This window comes from Trichoplusia ni, chromosome 17, assembly GCF_003590095.1.
Source record: "Trichoplusia ni isolate ovarian cell line Hi5 chromosome 17, tn1, whole genome shotgun sequence".
Lineage (NCBI taxonomy): Eukaryota > Metazoa > Arthropoda > Insecta > Lepidoptera > Noctuidae > Trichoplusia > Trichoplusia ni.
Genome location: NC_039494.1, coordinates 6534181 through 6543232, shown reverse-complemented (window position 1 = coordinate 6543232; position 9052 = coordinate 6534181). Strand labels below are relative to the sequence as shown.

The 9052-nt window shown below is 42.6% G+C and overlaps 1 long non-coding RNA gene across 1 annotated transcript; it reads left to right on the top strand.

Annotated features, from left to right (window-relative positions):
* Positions 1-1054: 1054 nt before the first annotated feature.
* LOC113502555 lies at positions 1055-8121 on the top strand. The gene is made up of 3 exons (XR_003401365.1): positions 1055-2787; positions 2896-2977; positions 6938-8121. It is a non-coding gene; the product is annotated as an uncharacterized LOC113502555 (long non-coding RNA).
* Positions 8122-9052: the final 931 nt, after the last annotated feature.

The following is a 9052-nucleotide window of genomic DNA, read 5'->3' as shown; positions in this document are numbered from 1 at the left end:
CAATAATGACCGCTGTAAATTTGGTACTATAATGTTCAGTACAACGACGCACGCCGCACTCGCTTCAGACAGACTCATCCGATACACGTATGTGAGGTTTGATCAGCTGTTTACAAGTGCACTATCGGTACCTACTACGTACCGCCTAGCTCTCTACAAGTTTGATAACTTGCAGAGAGCTAGGCTAAACCTATCTAACTTTTATAAACTGATGTTTATAAAAGTTTCAGAGTGATAAGTTTTATGCTTCATAACATCCATGCCAAATGTCTACCTGTATTAATTCAGTTTGTAAACTCAATGAGTTCCCAGTACAATCATGTGTTGTAATTTTCCGAACATTGTCAGTTATGTAAGTAGCCCCATGCTATTTTGAAATGCTAAACCCAAAGCGTTGATCAAGCGCCTTTGGTTAGATTTTGATGAATTTAATTGTTGCTGCGCTTCGTGACATTGATATCAAATTTAGATCAATCAATACAAATACGTAAATAACATCGAGACGGGAATGTTTTATTTGGACAATGTGTTGCGGGCGGTTGTGTGCGGGGTGCGGGGCGCGGGGCGCGCGCACGTGCGCAGGCGGCGCGTGATAAATCTCGCGCGTCGCATAAATCCGTCCCGCGCCCGCGCCGCGCCGCGCCGGCCCGCAACCCGCTTGTAAATATAACTAAGTAAGCATTGTTCTGGAACGCATCTTCATAAGCGCGTTATGAATGAGTCGCTGCTGTCACTGCTAATTACCTCCGCACAGGTCCGCACTATTTGCCGTAGCGATATGTTACTGATCAGTTGATCAGTTGACAAGTTTTACTTTAAGGTCGGCCAAACGAGTAGGTTAACATAGGTAAGTTATTCCATGTTAGGGTTTAGCAAGTGAAATTTGGTATATGATGACAAAACACAATGTGTAAAATTAATTTTCTAGCCTATTGTTGGCAACCATTTGGGTTAAGTTAGAAAACTGTTTGAAGTGTGAAAGTGAATAGTAGAAGACGAGCGAGAGCAGCGTGTGTGCCGCGGCAGCTACCACCGAACGTCAGATTCAGTGTATTTAACTATATCTAATTTAATTCATTTAGGTCAACTGTAGGGGACGAAAACAAAATTAAATGTTAAGATTCACCAGGTCTCTGGTGGTAAAAGTTTTACCAGTAAACTTAGGATTTGCCGGAGTTCGAGATTTGACAGTACCACATACGATGCCTTAACTCACAACTTGTCGCTATCGTCTGACTTACATTCCATGCTTAATATTTAGTACAAAGAGCGCTCACCATCATCTTTCTACCTCTCTATTAACACTACGATAACATAACGTTTATTTTTGAGAAGTGTGTACACTAGTCAGATCATATTAAGATCATATTTTATTGTACCTCTAATTTTTTTTAAATGTATAAGTGTATCAAAATATTGAATTGAACATTATAAAAGGGTTAAAAAGGGGTTAAGCACCAAATACCCAGCGTACTTACCCCTAGAAGAGAATTAGAGTTCAGTGATGACAAACTAAGACGAGATGTTTACCGCTTACTTAAAACTACTGTTCACCCCGATGTGGATCATTTTCTCATATAGCTACTCAGAGCAGGTTACAACAGTCGGGACACTGCGAGATATGGTGGACAGCACTCGGCTGCGTCCCGGGGCCACCCCGAGCCAGGTGGACACACGAACCGGCTGCATGCTATAAACGTTATTATAAATTGAGGAATGAAGCGACGTCACTCTGTGTGTCCACACCGTTCAGTGTTGTTATGTTGTCGTCTTTGAACTAACCTCACAATTTAATTTGACAACAGTTTAATCAAGTGAAACTGTGTGATCAAAAGCGATGTCGGAAACGAATATTAAGTGGAGAGCTCCCGCTCTGGCGTTGCGAGCGTCACTATGGGGTAAAGAGAAAAGAAGTTAAACTCGAAACAAGCTATAGGACTCATACATACAGCCAAGGATCCAGCAGTCCGACAGGGACAAGCTGAGTGCTGTTGTTTCGCAGAGGTGTGTGCACGTAGCCTTATGTATCCAATTACAAGAAACTTTTTAATTACACCGTATTACTTTTTTGGCATAATGATATTTTCGCTCAATGTAAACGAAACGAACGTGTGAGAGTCCAAGTACGGTATTTAATAGCACACTCTGGATGAACTTACATCGTGCTGATAGTGTCGGGTATGAGCACCCTCGTGAATACTTGCACTAATTGCATTTTAGTTACATTTGCGATACAACAAAACCATCTCCCGCAGTCTCTTAGAAACTACTGCGAAGTAACCAATGGTGACTTTCAATTTATAGCTTTGAATCAAAGAAGGTTTAAATAAACGCTTTGAGAATAAAGACACGTCTCCGAAATTTATAGAAGTGTGTATCATAAGGTTAAGCAGGCGAGAGTAATCAGTTAGTGATGTTGATGTTGCTGGCTCATTAATTAGCGAGCGGCGGCGCGAGTTATGATGTCAGTAATGGCGGCCGTTATACAGATGTCAGGGACCAGGACTTCCTTCAGTGATGCACCTCAAGTAATAGTAAGATGTCGACAAACACTTCCTAGCCTATGCAACTCTGTTGTCGCGAACGTTGTAACGAATCGTTCATTCGTTAAAAAACAAAAATATTGTTTATGGTACCGCAAATTTGGCTGTCACTGCTGTCAGTGTCAGTCACGAAGTTTAGTTTGTTTTAAAATTACAAATTTTTGTTACTTTGTAAATTAAGATAAATTGAGTTTAGTTTTGCTTTTCATAGAAGTTTTCAAGCAAAAACAGCATTCTGCCGGTGGTAAGTTAATGTGGAGTTATGTTGTTATTACTTACAGACCGTCTGCACAACTTTTTTTTAAAATACTCACTTTCAAACGATGAATGTGTAAACTATTTAATTTTTTAGCGATTAAATACGGAATCAATAGCGCGAGCAAGTCCCGAGCAACTGACAACGCGGCTTGAATATATGAAAACATAAGAAAAAAGTAAGTTTTAATTATGAGTATGTAGTGTTAACAATTACGCGCTTTTATAAATGAAATACTTATACCTATTGAATTTTTGTTTGTTTAAGTTAGTCACGGTGACCAGACACGTAAAAAAAATTGAGTTTTCTCTTCGAAAAGACATTTGCAGCTCTTTTTATGAATCAGACCGTAACCTATGCAGGAACTTACACATGCTTGAATATATCTTGAAAACTACAAAAACAATTCGTAGGATGAAGGAAATGTTAGACAGCACGTGTCCCGGGTTTGAACCCCGCTGAGGATGAGTGCGAGTGTTTCACGAATGCTTGCTGTCTGGATGTTTTTCAAGATATGAAAATTAAATGTTGGTAAAACCCCACGCGAAAAAAAATATTTAGGGTTAGAGTGGTGGTCGTTTAAAAAAAAAGAAAAAAAACGTATAGTGTTTATACCGTATGTCGCGTATAGTCTACTTAATTAGCATAAACAACATTGTAACACAGTACTCATGTGGTATTTGAGTTTCAATCATTGTGCCAAAATTAAAGCTCTTATCAAAACAAATTAAAATAATCATATAATTCTTAATTTTATAGTTATGTCTCTAAATAGACGGGTTAATAGATGGGACTCTACTCCTTTTGTTGTTGTTCCGTGACTTAAAAGAGAGTTATAATGATCATTTATTTTCAGACCAGGTCCATAGTTTAGTTTTACGTTAGACGTTCATATTGTATATTATAACATCACATATAATACTAGATGATCTAAACTATAGATTCAACATTATAAAACATTGCGTCGGAATAAGAGTTTTCAGCATATTTGAGATCTATTTTGGTGCAATAATAATATAATATTGGACAACATTCACACAACGCCATCTAGTCTCAAATAAAGCAGAGCTTGTGTTATGAGTACTAGACAACTAGTTCTAAATACATACATATTATAGATAAACTACACCCAAACACAGTACAAATGATCGTGCTCATCACACTAACATTTGTCCTGGGTGGGAATCGAACCCAGATAACGACCTCCGGTATAGCAATCAGGGTCACTAACCACTAGACCAACAGGCCAGTCAAATAACCGTAAGGGTGCTGTTAGTGCGACTCCGGACGCTTACCAGTGATGCTAGCCGGCGTGGAGGCTCTACCCAGGCATCTGCGACCATACCGGACGCGCTAAACAAGCGAGGCAACCCTCACAACATCCTGAAGCCATTGTTAAATGATCTCTGCGTAAACTTGAGCCACAGGCGGCACGTATAGGGTAGTCTGCATTGTGCTTCAAATAGTGTTACTTTAAGTTTGTTACTACGACCGCGTACATCTCTGAAAAATGGTGTCAGATCTATGAATAATAGTTTCTCAAGACCCTCACTAACGTAGTGTCCTGGGTGGTGGGCTTCTAGCCGTGTTGCTCATTGCGCACTGTCCTTTCAGTTGAGGTAAGCAGCACCATATCGTCCGCGTTAACAAAGTGAATTAAGACATTTAACAAAACACATCGCATGACGCTATAAAATACTTTAAAGAGTCACAAATGTCAAAATGTTTGGGAAAATTGTCCAAGCCAAGATCAATAAAATATTGTACAAAGTATGAGCAGTTGTATGTAAATAGTTTGAGCAGTGCACTCCAACAGAACTTATGTAACTGAGGGTTTTCTTGTTCGTCAAGTTGAAAATGAATAAGGTTATGTTACATCAGTTTAAGTAACTGTAGGTTCCGACGCGTGCGAGTACTAGCTATGATGTTGTAAGGCAGCAGGCAATGGAGGTTCATGAGGATGTTGACAATGTCGCCTGCGTACAGTGATGTTCTGTAGTCGGGGTTTGTCTGACAGCAAGAGCTGGTCGGGCCGGGCGAGGCGGCCGCGGTGCTGAGCGCGGCGGCGGGAGCCGTCGCGCGTGAGTGCGCTCTGCGCGAGCTAATTAGCGGCCGATACAATTAGCTTGTTCATTAACACGACGCTACTCCTAATTACGTGCTATCGTCATGCTGCGACCCAGTGCGCGGCGCACAATGCGTTGGTTTCACCGCCCGCATGCCGCACGCGCCTGCTAGCCCCACAATACAAATATTTGTGCCTAATGAGTTTAGATAATGAATACCTCATAAAAATGAAATAGCCGAGTTCATAAATATTTATACTTTTGTAATAAGTTTCGGTATGTTTACAATGCCGCGCTCTAACCTAACTGTAACGTCATATAGTATAGGTGAAACCCTCGTGTACGCTTCAGTCGCTTACGTCATCAGTCGCCCATCAGTCAATTGTAAATATTGTAAGGTACAATTGAGAAGAGAGATAGAGCTCAGTCACAGTGTGAAAACTGTACTGCGACTCATAACCACATTCGAACAATGATAATTGGCCGAGAGCGGAGGGGTTCAGTACTGAGGGTCTGTACTTAATTAAGGGATATCTCTAACTAACAATCGAACAGACAAAAATTACGTTCAAAATATTATTTAAGGTGATTGACCTTTTTACTTTGGACAGTTACGTTACCTAAGTTTTTAATATCTAATTGATCAAATATTATTCTTCATGCATGTATGTATACTCATGTTTTACAAATAAAAATATCTTTTATCCTTTCACTTTCAATTGTTTACTATATTGTAGCCTCTTACAAGCTTTCAGTGAGTAAAAATGGTGAGGAGTACGTTACGTCTGTGACATGTTATCTAAAATTTAGCATAAGCAAAAGCGAGTTCTGTCGAATTATGTGAACAATGATGATGGTTGATCTGCATATCGCAACTAGTTTTTGCAATAGGACCCGCATCCGCCCGCTCCCCGCGCCCCGCGCCCCGCTCCCCGCGCCCCGCGCCCCGCGCCCCGCTCCCGCCGCGGCGACACCGCATAGCTGTCGCATCACATCAATCCAAAACAATTGCCACCTAACTATTGTACTTATACGACCTGAAAGCGTAACGAGTGTTTTGTAACTTTCATTTAATAATAGTATAGTTTTACTAGTTGTTGCAGGCGGCTTCTACTATTTTAATAAAAAAAAAATCCCACGGTAACATAACAAAAACATCTAAATAAAAACAAATTTCATCCAAATCGTCTTGTTGTTTTTACGTGAAAGAGTAAAAAACCATAAATCCATCCAACAAACTGTTATTATGATAATATTATTAAGATGCATATATATCAAGGTTCAGCCATAGCGAGGTGCTACGCCGTAGCGGTTTCCGTGACCTGTGTTGATTTGAATTCTACGTAGTCGCGTAGCGTCGTTTTATCTCATATCAAACTACCGCTTATTTGCATGAGGTTTCGACTTGCACACATGCATAACACGTCGCACAACCTCAGATGCGAGTACTGCTGGGTGCGTGTGTGAGCGAGCAGTGGGCGGGCGCTCGCTGGCCACGCCTACCTCAGCTAAATGAGAATATGTCTGTACAGTTTCCCCCCTAAATAGTAAGTACCTGGGGCTAGTAATTAAAGCGACCAGTCTCATTTGCGAACAGCCACACAAATCTATAAAGATCATCAGAAGCAGTCAGACCCGTCTGGCGGAGCCTGATGTCACACGAGCCGGATAATAAACATTTAATTAGATCTGTCTCACCGTTGACGCGAGCTCGAATGAGAGCTGACAGCTCATGCAATTTGATTAGTAGGCGCTTCATGTTGCAAAATACCCGCAATTATGTGAGACCAAAGCGATACTGGGTAGGCAGCGGTGGGCGGAGGTAGAGCTGCTACAGGCGGAGTGCTACTCTTGCAACACCTCACCCAGTAAGGAGATTTGAGCAGAGTCGCCGTGCGCGTCACACTGACACACCATGTTACAGTGAACAAACATATGTACGTAAATGAGTCCTGCTCAGTAGCCGACAGATGCTCTGTTGAATCCCGATTGGTTTTCCCTGCTGCTAATTAGTGAACTGATGAGGAAAACATGTTACAAAAGTAATGATAACCATTTTAAATTTTCCGCAGTAACAGAGTGTAGTGAGTTTCGTCGAGCACACCCGCAGCCCCGACCACTCACTTGGAGAGTCTCCAGTGAATCAATCATTACCGGGCTCATTATACCAGTGTCCCGAGGCGGGCGCGGTCCCCACGCGCGCACGCCGCGCATACCTACTTGATATATTAGATTTGTGTAACATTCATTATACTTCCTTTAAATTATGTGGAGCTTTAAACATTACTTCATGTTTTTAATAACACGACTGGATGCCAGCTACGATTCTTTATTGTTTTTCTAGCAACATGTACAATAGGCGAGTTACAGACTTTTACAAATATAAAGTATTCAATAAGCGAGTCGTGTCATTCAGTTAAATACCATTTCAATTAATTTAGGAAAATATGGACAGGAAGAGTTTTTTTTTCAAATCAATAAAAAAAATCATCAAATTACGCCTTCCACTTTGGGATTAGCGGAAGGGAGTCTCAGGCTTCTACTATCTGTCCGTGTTACACAACTCGTGTACACGACCGGGATCCCGATAACCATTGCGGATAATCCCGCGATGCGAGACGAGCTGAAGATCTAGTTTAGTGGCGTGCCATAGGAGAGCCAGCAGTGGATTGTTTGTCAGAGCTGGTCCAGAGATGTGGATATTGGTGGGCAGTACGGGCTGCGCGGAGGCCGCGCCAGGCAGCGCACTGACGTCAACGTCGTCTCTGCAAAGCTCTCCGTCATAGCTGAGTAAGAAGAGTGGTCGATCTCAGTCTATATCACATTACCGACACACACAGCGCTCGTATCTACTTAGTCTACCTGAACCATATATAATATAAATGTATAAGCGATTAAAAAACATTAACTAGTTGTGGAAATTTTGCGCATTCCAGCCGCACTAATGACGCTGGTATGGGCAACTAGAACCGCGCTCTTAACTAGTAAAATGTTCAGTAAGTGGTCTCATTGACATACCTGCGTTTGATTTGCTATGCCTTTTACATTGACTGCACCCGATTAAAATCTCGACATTACATCATTCTCATTGATCATAAACAAATAAAGCACAACATGTAAAAACAACTATTTACACATGTTGGGTAAGGACGAACTGTGTCAGGTATGAGACGCAGACAAACATTTGGCAAGTCAGAACATAGCCAACATCTCACACGAATCAAAGCAAACTGGGCGAGCCGTCAGTCTATGTTGATGTGGACGCTCGGTGGGACAACTCTTAGTTTCACTTAATTGTCATTATACAAACTAAAACGACTGTCTATTTATTTATTATCATGGACATTAACACTAGTATCGAAGAGGACGAGTGTGTCGGTACTGTCGGTAAGAGGGGGGGGGGGATTACGTGCTTGACGAACACGACGTGGTATGCAGGACACGCGCGGCGCTCAGGACCTGCCGATACACATGGTACTAGCAGGCAGTATGACTACCTCAGCATAACTAATCATAACTAAGTCAAGGAGCTGTAGTTGTAACAGGCGGCGAGTGAATTACAAAAGTTGAGTGAAAATGTAAGAGTTACTATCTGTAGGCGCTACTTTTCATGTGTGGTCGGAATAAATCTAGCGGCCATCACAAGGTTAGGAGCTAATCGGCTCGGTCTGGAGGCGGGTCGTTTGGCTATTAGCCGCGGGGCAGGCGGGGGCAGGGTGGGGGCGCGGGGCGCGGGGTGTATCTAATTGCACCGCGCCGTTGTTTTTGCGGGCGCCGCGCTTCAATCTGTATGCGGCCCGCAGAGGTTTCCACGAAAGCAATTACCGCATCCGCTGCGGCCATCTTGCCTCCACAGTAGCGCGCCACTGCGCCCTCTGCCGCTCACTAAGAGTTATGGCAAGTTACGAGCCCGCTGGGTAATTATCGGCAATTAACATAAAGCGCGGCGACCCATTCACGCTATGTCAAGCCGCCGACACCACAATTAGCGGAGCCGCGCCCGCGCCGCGCCCGCTCCCGCACGCCACGGTTTCGGTAATAGCCGAGCGCTGCAAACGCACAGACAACCACGCACATACCATTGGCCTGGTGACAATGAATCGCCTAGGACACTTAACGAAAATAGTATACAATTTATACGAAACAGAAGTAAGAGTTCCTCTACTGATGATCACCATCCCGATTGA